Source organism: Elgaria multicarinata, chromosome 7 (genome assembly GCF_023053635.1).
Source record: "Elgaria multicarinata webbii isolate HBS135686 ecotype San Diego chromosome 7, rElgMul1.1.pri, whole genome shotgun sequence".
NCBI classification, from domain to species: domain Eukaryota; kingdom Metazoa; phylum Chordata; class Lepidosauria; order Squamata; family Anguidae; genus Elgaria; species Elgaria multicarinata.
In genome coordinates, this window is record NC_086177.1 from 8,892,438 (window position 1) to 8,905,825 (window position 13,388).

The following is a 13,388-nucleotide window of genomic DNA, read 5'->3' on the forward strand; positions in this document are numbered from 1 at the left end:
CGCGCTCTTGACCCAGCTTCGCCTGGAGAAGCGGCGCGGCAGAAGCGCTCTTAAAGCACTTCTGAGCTTAGGCCAGTGGTCTGGGCAACTTGCTGCACTCTTACCCCACCTCACTCGCTCTCTAGCACCGACTTGGTGCTTCTGTTGCTTATGGCTGGTGGCATCTCCGTGACGGCGCTGCGCTGAGGAGGAGGTTGAGGCAGAGTTGGCAGGATGGCGAGGGGGTTTGTGCGCTTGCTGCGCAGGGAGGAAGGAAAGGAGGAAGGAGGCAGTTGCTGGCCGCAGGGAAGGGAGCTTGCTTTGCCTGCTTGCCTGCCCAGAAGAGGCGTCTGCCTTTAAGGGCAGGGCTGCTACTGCTGGCAAAACACTCTGTGCTTGAGGTGTGCTAAGGACAGGGCATGGTAAGGGTTTATAATCTTCAGTACAGGCATTTTGTGGATTTACTTGGCCAGTATCGTATAAGGGGCACAAAGAAAGCATTTCTGACCTCTCTGCCATTGCTCTTTGGCTGCAAGTTAGTTGGGCTTCTAAAACTTGCTGTGGTGAAACAATTTGGGTTGGCTGTGGGTCAGGAGTTGGTACTGATGTTAAAGTTAGGTCTAGGGAAGATTTTGGCTTAAAATTTTTAATTGCATTATAGTACGATGGCGGATTAACGCTCAAATCGCTAGTAGTCAAAATGTCCTGAGGTGGGTTTTCTTCAGGAGCAGGAGCTAATGCAAAAGCAGAAACCACAGGGGGGGGTTGGCTTACAAATTTCAACTGCTTTGTCTTGGGGTGGTAGATTAACACTTAGCCCGCCAGTAGGCAAAGTGGCTGAGTTTCTTTGATGAAATTTGTTGAGCGCTACCCAACACTGAAACCAAGAAAGCAAGATTTTATCAGAGGCGCGAGGTTCTTGATCCAAAACAGTTCCTATTTTTTCCCAATCTGATAACAGGAGAGAACCACATTCTAAATACCAGGGACAGACTTTCCCAATCTTACCAACCAGCTTCTGAAACGAGGACAATTTGGCTTGCCCTCCTGTCTCATAGACTATCCGGGTTAATTCTACCGCATGTTTCTGCTGGAGGTTCGAAAGTTTGCAGCCCATACTCACCGCTTGAAGAGGTCTTCTGGGAAGACGAGGGGTCTCCTAGGAAGACGAGGGGTCTTCTGGAAAGACGAGGGGTCTCTTCGGAGACGAGGGTGCACCGCTGGGGCCTATGCCAGGCGACGGTAGGTATGTTTGGCCAGCTGCTAGTCGTGGTGGTCCCTGTTCGCTGCGCCACTCTGTAGTAATACTCACAGACACATCTGAGGGTTGATAGTTGAAGTGACTCGAAGCGACCAGAGCCACTTGAGTGAAGTTTATTGAGCATACACAGAGTTTAAGTAGGAAGATCTCTCCTCCTTCTTCCCCCTCCCACTCAGCCGAAACTCCTTTGATCACCTTGCTTGTACCATGAATTCACATCTTTAATCCCCTCTGTTTGCTGAGTTAGTCTGCACAGTTGATAATAAAGTGCTTGACCTGGAGTTTATCAGGACATGTTTTATGGCTGGTTAGAGGTCAATTTATAAGCCTGTTTTCCTAAACAGACTAAACAAGATTAAGAGTCAGTTGCCCTCTGACCCCTGCATTCCGACGGTGTGCCGTCCGCAAATCCAGGGGCCAAATAGCGGACACTTATAATATTCCTTCATCTCCCCTTTCTTTATTAATTTATGCTGAATTGGTGTTGTCCTGATGAACTCTTGGGACATGGTTGGCTTAAAGTATGAAAATGCGTAGTTCGGTGCCTTCATTAGGACCAACCAAAATCCCTAAGTAGTGTGGATTTGAATTTTTAAGTGTTATGGACCAGCATGGCTATTTTTTGTTTAGTTGCTTGTTTTTTAAATTACAAAAGTTATCAGTCCACAAGTTTCTTTCTAGATCCAGACAGTGGAATCATCTTAGGGTAGATAAGGCAAGTTGCAGGTCTGAACACATTTACTAAGGGATGAGTAAGACTACAATCCATACACTTATCTGGGAGTAAATTCCATTGAACTCAGTATGACTTACTTCTGAGTAAACTTCTTTAGGATTGTGTTTCAATAAATTTGTGAGTTTTTACATTGCGGCTTTTGAACACAAAAGAGCAACAAGCCCCTATCCTCCTCCCACATCTATTCACCTATCTCTAGTCTAGCACAAACCCCTGGTTACAAGGAGGACCATGCACCCACCAGAATCTTGCCACATGGATCATGCAAAAAGGAGGTGTGCTCCAGATAGATGATTGCAGAGCCAAGGAGCTCCAGACACACTCCAGCAAGCTAGGGCAAGCTGTACGCTCATACAATACCTTGCGCCAAATCCAGACATTGCTGCTCATTCAAACCCTTTTTGCAAGCAAACCCACTTATGTTTTCCTCCACAGTAATGGGGCTGGGCCAACTTGAAAGAAGCAATAGATGAGGAAGGCCTCTGGCTCACCATTTGAGCAGCCAATGTACCTGCTCTTCCTCTTGTCAGGGCCTCCCTGCCCAGGGCCGGTGACATACTATTTTGCGCCCTAGGCAAGGTGAGCTACTTTCACCCACCCACCCCAAAAAATGCCAACTTTGGTTTTAAGAACTTAAGTTTCCTGGAAAAAATAAGAAGCACAAAACTTGAAACTGCTAAATTTATTTTAAAGTGCAAGAAATACGTCATGCCAATTATAGCAAACAAATTGGAAAGGAACTTCTATGGGTCTAAAATGCATTATTTAACAGGAATATCACCTCCAAATCATCCCCCCCAACTCACACGCTCGCGCACACACACACTCAGCATCACTCACTCCAAACAAACACATGCATGAACACATGCATTCACTCAAAGACCCCATTCACCCCATTCATCCATACATTCTCTCTCTCTCTCTCTCTTTCTCTCTTCCGGGCGTGTTCCGGAAGTCTGAACGTGGAGCCACCCCACGCCCGCCCCCACCCCAGCGTCCCTGGCTTCTCGCCCACCCAGGCCCAGCTGAATCCTCAGGCCGGCCTGGCTCACAGCCAACAATGCATGTGAGTGCTGCGCTGCATCTGGCGCCCCTCTTAGCTTGGCACTCTAGGCAGCCGCCTGAGTGGCCTCTATGGTAGCACCGCCCCTGTCCCTGCCAACAGTGAACCAGGGCACAAGTGCAATTGCTCAATAGCTGGGCAGCTGTCTGCAGAGGCAGGCACACTCCCAAGAAAACCTGGTGGCAGTGGTGCTGTTAGGCAATTTTGGATTCTGCACTTAATGAGAGTAATGGCAGTCTATGGAAGGAAAGGGGGCACTCCTAAGGTCCCCTAGTAACTTCAAGGCTACTGAGTTCAGAGGGAAGAAGCAGTATTAAGGCAGATGTTGCCCAATTGGGGCAGCTCTAAAGATCTGGGACACAGCTCAAAAAACAGGCGGGCTCTCCCTAACACTGCCCATCCTCTGGGGTTACCTCACCTGTTTGCACCGCAGTGCCTCACTGAAGGATGCCTTGTCACAATGCATTGTCCTTTCTCAGAGTGAAGTATTGGGGGGTGGGCGATGTGTGAATCCAGGGAAATGGCCAGTGCTGCTGCCCCCAATGAGAAAGATTTTGCTTGTTTCTTTTTGTGAATATACCACCTATTGTAACCTTTACACAGGGAAATAGCGTTGCTTTGACTGTATTAGGAAATGGACAAAGATGAAGTATTGTAACCATTTCAGGAGGACCTGTGCCAGTGGATACAGAGGTAGCGCCACTCTCTTGTCCATTTCAATAGAGGATTGTGGCAGGAAACATCCAAGTGTATTTATTCTAGTTTGCGAGATCTCTCTAGCCAACCCTTCCAGATAGCGGGCCCATTCAGAAGACACCTTAAACCATGGCTTTAAACCATGGTGGTTACGCCAGAAAGCCAGGTTGTGTTCAGAAGACACCTTAAACCACGGCTTTAACCATGAATAAACCTTTTTCACCATGGTTAAAGCCATGGTTTAAGGTGACTTCTGAACAGGGCCAGCACGAGAGATAACATCTCACTGTAATGATCGAGTAACACCTTGTCCAGTATCAACTCTTTAGGGCAGACCTTAATTAGAATGTAAGCCTAAGCGGCAGGGTCTTGCTATTTACTGTTTTACTCTGTACAGCACCATGTACATTGATGGTGCTATATAAATAAATAAATAAATAAATAAATAAATAAATAATAACCTGGTATCAATGAGTCTTCATCATTTTTACAGCTGTCACTAGACAATCATAAACGGCCTGTGTCAGGAATGAGTGCACTTCTTTCAATGAAAGGTGCCTTTGCTCAGAGGAGGGATTGCCAGAGAAACTCCCAATCCCTAACCAGTCAAACCTCAGACTGACCTCTCCCTTTTATTTCCTTGTGGCTTAAAGGCTAGAAATGTGACTCAAGTGGTCTAGTTTGGTAGGGAGAGAAACTTCTCCTGGGTAATTGAAAGCTATTTATTAAATAATAGACAAAAGGGGAAACAGATGGGTACCTGAAAATCAAAATGAATGTTAAAAAGCTTACTAATCTATGCTCAACTTTGGAGGTAAAAGTAGTCACAAGATGGGGTCACCTGGCGAGTTTCAGCATATACAGGATGGTTGGAGGTGAAAAAACCAATAAAGGAATACAGGAATTGGTTCATTTTAACAATTGTTAGACTGGGGATTAAACATCTCAGGTAAACATGTTTAGCCAATGATTGATAAATAGCCTGGAAAGTCTTCTTCTCCTCTTTCTGGGTTGGAGACTAGAGCAATTGCTCTTACCACCTCGGGTTTTGGGGCTAGAAAAGTGTCCTGCGGCTTTGTTTTGTTTCATTAGATTTGTTTCATGTTTTAATTCTGTATTTTAATCCTATATCCATTTCTGCTGTGTGTTTTTATCCTGGTTGTGCTTTTTATATTGTATTTTGTATTTGGGTTTTTAGATTGTTGGATGTTTTACTATGTTCTTAATGGTTTAAATTTTTGTGAACCGCCCAGAGAGTTTCGGCTATTGGGCGGTATAAAAACGTAATAAATAAATAAATAAAATAGATCATATTAACCTGTTTCATAGTTTGTTTTGATTCATTGGACTGTTATTCATTTAAAACAATTTGTGAAAGACACTATAAAAGTTTTGATAATAACAACAACAACAGCAACAATAATAATACAACCAGGCAATATGACTAGGATTTTTTTATTATTATTTCTCAAGCAGTAAACCAAAGAAAAAATGCTGTGAATGTAAACTTCTATTTTATAGTACAAAAGCACCAATATTTTCTCTCTATGTGTTAGTGTTCATCTGGAAGAACTGGTATCAACTATTTACTTATTACTACACCTGGAAAATGGATTTTCCTATCTTAAGACACAATCCTATGCATGTTTATACAGAAAGAAGTCATAGAACTCCCAGCATTCTGAGAAATTCTGGAAGTTGTAGATTTTTGTTTCTGTCTAAACATGCATAAGATTGCACTCTTAACCTATTAAATATGATTTAACCTTCAAATCTCAAATCAAAGTGAGTACGTTCTTCTCAACTGAACTAAGCTGAACCAGGTTCAGAGGTAGAATGTGAGAAAGCATTGTCTAATTATTGCAATGAATTCTGCTAAAGGAGCAGGAAATCATTGTGCATAACGGTTGCAATTCCATGCATATTCATTTGGGAGTAAGCGAATTGAACACAGTGGGACTCTTTGCAAGTGAACATGTATAAGATTGGGCTGTACTTTTATTAAGAAAACATATCAAGTAACATGGGCACAGTTGACCAATCAATGCTGTTATTCAAGTAATATTGGAAATACTTAAAACCTTTAGAAAGGTGAGGTTCCTGTAGTCTAGCATTTGCCACATCTTATTTTGGCAGGCTACCTGCCAGCTAGGAGTGGCAAAATAATTTTAAGTCCTTTCTCTGTCCTATCAAGTAACAGTGTTAAAACAAACCAAATAAAGGATTGCAAAGAGCTCCAGAAGGATCTCTCCAAACTGGGAGAACCGGCAACAAAATGTCAAATGCGCTTCAATGTGAGCAAGTGCAAAGTGATGTACTTTGGGGCAAACAACCAACTTCAGGACTAAGATTTTCATCAGTGGCGCGGTTTTCCTGAGACCCTGCAAGAATTTCTTCACAGTGGGGGGAGAGAATAGAGAAAAACCTTCATATAACGGGTGGGCAGCAGAAATGGCTGCAAGGTAAATTTTTGCAAGAGAACAACGAATTGGGTTGAAGTTGTTCTGTTCGACAAGAGTAACAAACTCCTTCCATTTATATTCATACAACTTTCCAGTGATGGGCTTCCTACCCGCAACCAAAATGCACCGAATAGGCACAGGTTAAGTCTTGGTCTTCAGTACAGTGTGACTGAGGAGAGTGCCCAGATATGTTCTTGATCATATTCTCCATGCAGTCATTTTTAGTGTCTTCAAGTCTGGGTGCCGAACCCTGCCCTGTTCCCAAGTTAGGAGTGTCGGTATCAAGGCAAGGCACTGGTATGCCCATCTTGATAGCTGGAGTAGGGGAGTGAACCACGGTTGCCGGGACCACCAGGGAGCTGCAAGGATGTAGTCTGTCTTGTCCAACTCTATATTTGCTACCATTCGCATGAATAGCGGAAAGGGTGGGAAGATATACATGAACTTTCTGCTCCAAGTCCTTGCAAAAGGCATCCCCTAGTGACTGCCGTCCTCTGCCTGCCCTGCTGCAGAACTCCAGTCAAACTGCACTGTATTCGGTCATGAAGAGATCGATAGCAGGGCTCCCCCACTTATGAAACAGTTCCTGTTGAATGTCTAGGTCCAGTTCCCACTCATGGGAGGTTTGACATGACCTGCTGAGGGCATCTGCAATGCTGTTGTCCTTTCCCGCCACATGAATGGCTGTCAAGGGAATTCCTCTCTCTATACCCCAGTCCCAAATCCGTAAATGCAAGTTACTTACCTGTAACTGTAGTTCTTCGAGTAGTCATCTGTGCATTCACACTCAATGGGGCTCTGCGCCTGCGCGGAGCCTCAGTCGGATTACTAATAGCTGAGAACTTTTGGGCGGGAACTCCTCCCCCACCGTCATGTGGTATATATATGGTGTTCCCGCCCACTCCCTCAGTTCCTCGAGACCGAAGTCGATCCCGGGCTTCGGGAGAACCCATGCCTCAGTACTGACAGATTACTGACACCGAAGTGGGGACAGTGGGGGGGGGGGGTAGTGTGAATGCACAGATGACCACTCAAAGAACTACAGTTACAGGTAAGCAACTTGCATTTCTTCTTCATGGTCTCTGTGCATCACACTTAATGGGGCGAATAGCAAGCTCACTTACTGGAGGCGGGTGAGGTGTCACTGCAGCACGGATGACAGGATAGCCCTCCCGAAGCGAGATGAAGAATTGGCATGCAAATCCAGCTTGTAATGCCGAATGAACGTCGACTGTGACGTCCAGGTGGCTGCCTTACACAGGTCCGAGAGGGGAATGCCTCTGGCGAAGGCTGTGGAAGTTGCAACTCCCCTAGTGGAGTGGGCTTTAACACCTGTAGGGGGTTCTTTGTGCATGGTGCGGTATGCCAGCTGGATTGTTTTTCGAATCCAAGCTGCGAGTCTTTGCTTGGAAACTGCAACACCCCGTTAGGCTGTCCGTAGCATACGAAGAGCCTTGGGGTAGATTGAAATGGTTGGGTTCAATCTTTGTAGAATGCGAGAGCCCTTCTGACATCTAATGAGTGTAGTCTTTTTTCTAGGTCAGATTTCGAATTCGAGAAGAAAGCCGGGAGGGAGATTGGTTCGTTGATGTGGAAATCGGATGCCACTTTAGGGAGGAATGAGATGTCCGGATGGAGTGAAACAGATTCCTTGTGGAATATCAGGTAAGGATGGTCTACTCTTAGAGCTGAAAGTTCACTAACTCTTCTAGCAGAGGTGATGGCTACTAGAAATTCAACCTTCCAAGAGAGAAGTTGCAGGTTACATGTAGCCATGGGTTCGAAAGGCTTAGACTTGAGTGCCCTAAGCACTAGAGGAAGATCCCATGATAGAGCTTGGGGTCTAACAAGTGGTGCGAGGTTGTTTAGGCCTCTAAGGAAAGCTCTTGCCATTGGGTGACAGAATGTAGTGTACCCTTCAAAGGTCGGCCGTAAGTTTGATAGAGCTGCCAGGTAGACTCTAATTGAGGATGTTTTGAGTCCTTTATGAAACAGGCTTGTTAAAAATTGAAGTACCTCGGATACGGGACCGTTATATGGGTCGATTCCATTGTCGGTTGCGTACCGAAAGAATGTTGCCCATTTAGATGAGTAAGAGCGTCTAGTGGACGGCCTTTTAGAAGCGTCCAGTATTTCCTGGACTTGGTCTGAAATCTGGGTCCGCGTTAAGGTTGATGAATTCGCCAAGCCGTGAGCTTCAGGGTCTGCAAGTCTGGGTGGTGTACTTTGCCCGAGCTGTGTGATATCAAGTTGTGGAGTAGGGGAAGGTGCAGGTATTGTCCCTGTGAGAGCCACATCAGTGTGTGGAACCAAGTCGTCTCGGCCACCATGGAGCTATAAGAATTGCATTCGTCTGTTCTCTGGAGATTTTGGTGATTGTTCTCATTAACAGTGGGAATGGTGGAAATAGGTAGAACAGAGTCCCTGACCAGTAAATGCATCTCCCAGAGATGTTCCACCTCCTCCCCTGGCGCAGAAGGTTGGGCAGGCTGCATTCTGTAGGGATGCAAAAAAGTCCACTGTGGGCTGACCCCACTTGAGGAACAGGAGTCGACGGATGCGAGGCACTAGTTCCCATTCGTGGGATGTCTTGTCGGATCAGCTCAATGCATCTGCTAGTGTGTTGGAGATTCCTGCGATGTGTACTGCTGTAAGATGGATGTTTTTGGGAATCATCCAAGTGAATATCTGGGATTGTGAATATCTTGCCACAGAACAGTTGTGTTGTCCGTAAGGATTTGAATGTGATGGTTTGTAACTTCTGGTTCGAAAGCGACTAGGGCTTTCCATACCGCTAAGAGTTCCAGCATGTTGATATGGTAGTGTCTTTCCGATGCTGACCGTAGACCTTGGGCCCGGAGGGGGCCACAATGTGCTCCCCATCCCTTTAGAGATGCGTCCGTTGTTATAGTTTTGGAATGAGGAGGAGGCTGGAATGGTATACCTTGAAGAAGGTTGTTGACGTCCATCCACCATAGCAGGGATAGGGCTATCTCGGGAGGGATGTGTAGTTGAATGCGACGGCCATCGGATTCGAAATTGAAGACCTCTGCCAGCCAAAGTTGCAGCGGTCTCATCTTGAGTCTAGCCCATTCGACAACTGCGACGGTAGCTGCCATGTGGCAGAGTAGTTTTTGGACGGAGTGTGCTGTAGTGCTCCTTTTGTTGAACAGGGACGTAGCCATTGTGACAAGTTTGAAGGCTCTGTCTTGAGGGAGGAAGGCTCTGCTGACATGAGCATCTAGCCTGGCCCTGATGAACTGGATCATTTGGGATGGTTGTAGATTGGATTTTTCTGTGTTGATACACAGGCCTAGTGTTTGTAGAAGGTGTAATGTACGAAGTATGGCGGAGTGTAGGGTTGCTTTGTCGGATGCGACGATGAGCCAGTTGTCCAAGTAGGGGTAGAGTTCCAGGCCGTTGGTACAGAGGAAGGCACACACTGGTGCCATGCATTTTGTGAAGACCCTGGGGGCGGACGAAAGGCCAAATGGGAGTACACGGAATTGTAGGATGTCGTGCCTATTGTGAAGCGGAGATATTTGCGGTAGGTAGGGTGGATGTGGATGTGGAAGTAGGCGTCCTGAAGATCTACTGAAGCGAACCAGGTGCCCTGGCGGAGAAGTGGGAGGATGGTACCGAGTGTGTTCAGGTCATCCTGAACCGAGTGTGTTCAGGTCATCCTGAACTTCTTGGTGGCGATAAACTTGTTTAGGGGACGAAGGTCCAAGATTGGGCGGAGTCCGCCGTTGTGCTTGGGCACGGTGAAGTAACGGGAGAAGAATCCATTGGAGGATTGGTTGGTGTGTACTCGTTCTATGGCTCCCTTGTGTAGGAGGACAGAGGTCTTTGCCCAAAGTGTTTGGTTTGGGGGTGTTGTTTTTATAAATCCGAGAGGTGGAAGAGAAAGGAATTCGATACGCTAGCCGTGTGTTACGATATTGAGAACCCAAGAGTCTGTTGTAATGTTGGCCCAGGCGTGTTGGAATTCGGGAAGCCTGCTGCCGAATATAGCTGGAACATTGATGTAGCTGTCAAAGGCGACATCTGGGAGGCGATTCGGTACGACTGCGAGATGGGCGTGACTTAGGAGGTTGATATTGTTTCTTTGATTGCTGCGGCTGATATCGTGGAGTACGATCCGGATATTGCTTGTTGTAGTATGGGTTCTGTGGTCGAAACCATCATTGTGCCTTAGATGCTGACTGTTGTTGTTGTTAGCCTATGCCCATCTTTTTTGCTGTGGCTTGGGCTTTCTGTACTGAGTCCATTTGGTCGTCAGTTTTGGCATTGAAGAGACCGTCTCCATCAAATGGAAGGCCTTCGATTCTAGTTGTACACTGATGGTGCTATATAAATAAATAATAATAATAATAATAATAGTTCTGGCCTCCGGGTTTAGGCCAGCTGAGCGCAGCCATGCATGGCATCTTAGATTTATGGCACCCACCATTGATTTTGCGTGACAATCGGTTTGGTGTCGAGCAGCGTTCATCTGGTGGCGTGCCAGCTTTATGACTTCTGATTGGAAGACTCTAGCCAGTTCCCGGTGGTCATCTGGTAGATGGTCGCAAAGCGAACCCACCTTTTCCCAGAGAAAAAGTTGATATCTGGACATCATGGCTTCATAATTTTAAACTTTAAGGCCAAGTGATGCTGTGGAGTAGAGCTTCCTTCCAAGAGTATCAAGCTTACGACCTTCCTGGTCGACAGGCGAGGTGTGATGTTTGTGGCTTTTACTCTGCGCCGATTCCACAATAATGGAATTCAGGCGTGGGTGCGACGAGAGGAAGGTTAAGTCCTTTTACTGTACTCGGTGTAAAGGAAGCACGCCCCAGCAAAGCTGGCCTTTCCACTGGATTTTGCACAGATCCCCAGAACATACGCACACGGCTCTCAATTTAGAGGTTTAAGACCAAATTTTATTTCAGGATAAGTGGTAGGTTACATGGGATTAGCATACTAAAAACTATAAAACATGCATGTAAATAAGAACCCAGAAGAAGCAAGCTAAAAACTAAGTTACAAAACTAAGTTACATCACCCAACCTTGCAGTCAGCCAGCTCAGACCAACCCCCCTCCCCAAGGAGAGACTTTAATCTATCGGCTCTATTTTTTCGAGCCTGTCTAGAAAAAGACATACAATGTCTGCAGGACTCAACAACGTGGGTTTCTCCTAGACAGAGGAGGCAAAGGGTGTGTCCGTCTGATGGAGGCAATTTACTGCCACATTGGACGCATTTAGTAAAAGGGGCCTTCAAGGCCATGCGCCTGAAGGACGCTAATGCCTAAATAGACTAATAACAAATTTATTTATTTATTTATTTTAGAAAGAACAAGAAAGAGAAGAGACGAAGAAAACGAAGAAGAAGATGAAGAGGATTCTCAGCAATAGCAAGTAAGTATAGATACTCAAATCCCGACAAGGCAACGCCGACGGTGGTCGAAGAGGAACTGAGGGAGTGGGCGGGAACACCATATATATACCACATGATGGTGGGGGAGGAGTTCCCGCCCAAAAATTCTCAGCTATTAGAAATCCGACTGAGGCTCCGCACAGGCGCAGAGCCCCATTAAGTGTGATGCACAGAGACCACGAAGAAGAACATTAGAAAATCAATGAGGGATCTCGTTTCCCCGTTTGTTCAAATAGAACATCACAGCCATGTTGTTGGTAGCGATGAGGACATGGTGACCATGTATCAGTGTGGCAAAAGCTCTCAAAGCCTTCTCCACTGCAAGCAACTGAAGTTGGTTGATATGCTCGGTGGCCTCCTCTAAAGTCCATTGATCTTGAACAAAAAGAGTCGCAATGGGCACCTCACCCTTGTAGGGATGTATCCATTGTGATCATCTTTGATGGTACCAGCTGAATGAAGGGCACTCCCTCTAGCAAATTTCTTGCCACCAACCACCAAGTTAGGGATGAACGCACTGACAGTGGTAGAGTCAGATGCACTTTTCGAGCGTCCCTCCGCAGATCAAATGATCTCAGGAACCAGTTTTGGAGTATTCTCATGTGAAGGCGAGCAAAGTGGACTATGGCCGTGGTAGCCGACATAAAGCAGAGAAGTCGCTGTATCGTGCATATTCGGACCATACTGCGAATCCTGACATCTTGAGCTAGTTGGAGTAGGGCCTTGCTCTGCTTATGGGGAGAAAGGCTCTTTCTTCCATTGAGTCCAGAGTGATTCCTATGAAGTCTATCCTCCTTAGAGGTGCCAGTGTCGACTTTTCAAGGTTGACGCATAGTTCCCAGTGTGTCCAGCAGTTGAAGAGTGGTGGCCACAGCATCTCGGAGTCAATTATGAGTCTTCATACCAGGAGCCAGTCATCAATATATGGGTAGATTCTTATGCCCTTCTGTTGGAGGTGGGTACACACAACTGACATGCACTTGGTGAAGATGCATGGAGCTGTGGTGAGGCTGAATGGTAAGACTGAACTGTAAGGGATGGTTACCCACTATGAACCAAAGAAATGGTTGGCTTGACTCTTGGATGGATACATGGAAATAAGCGTCTTTCAAGTCTATCATGGCAAACCAGTCATTCTTGTGTATCAACGAGAGTATCAACACAGAAAGCACTGGAATGTAACAGTTTGGCAGTGTTAGAGGGGTTGCTTCTATCTAATGTAAAGAACTGCATGGCGGTCAGATGCAAAAGAAGACACGGCACTTGCACCTTTAGCTTGCATAACAAACTACATCAGCTGAAATTCCCTCTTCAACACAACTACTGAAGATATGTAAGCCTTGTCCTCTTTTGCATCTGGTCAACCTGCTAGGGTAATGGATAAGCTATTATCCACTACCCTGGCTCATTGATTGGTATTCTATATTTTAAGTTCCTTGAGTGTTCCTCTTTGTGGCCTTTGACAAACAACATCTATCGGTTCATGGGAAAGTTTCATGTGGCGCATATGGACTGGCTACTTTCCAAACTATGTAATCCTCACCCTGTCTGCCTAAGTAAAATTGCATATGCTTGGCTTCAGTCTTCCCAAATGCTCCAGGCATCTATCTTCAGCTGATAACTGAAGGCTGCTACCTTCTAGGCAGCAGCAATATTTTTGAAGCTCCTAAACAAGTTGGTGAGACTTAGGGCACATCTACACCAAGCAGGATATTCCACTATGAAAGCAGTATATAAAAGGCATGAGCCACACTACTGCTTTATAGAAGTATT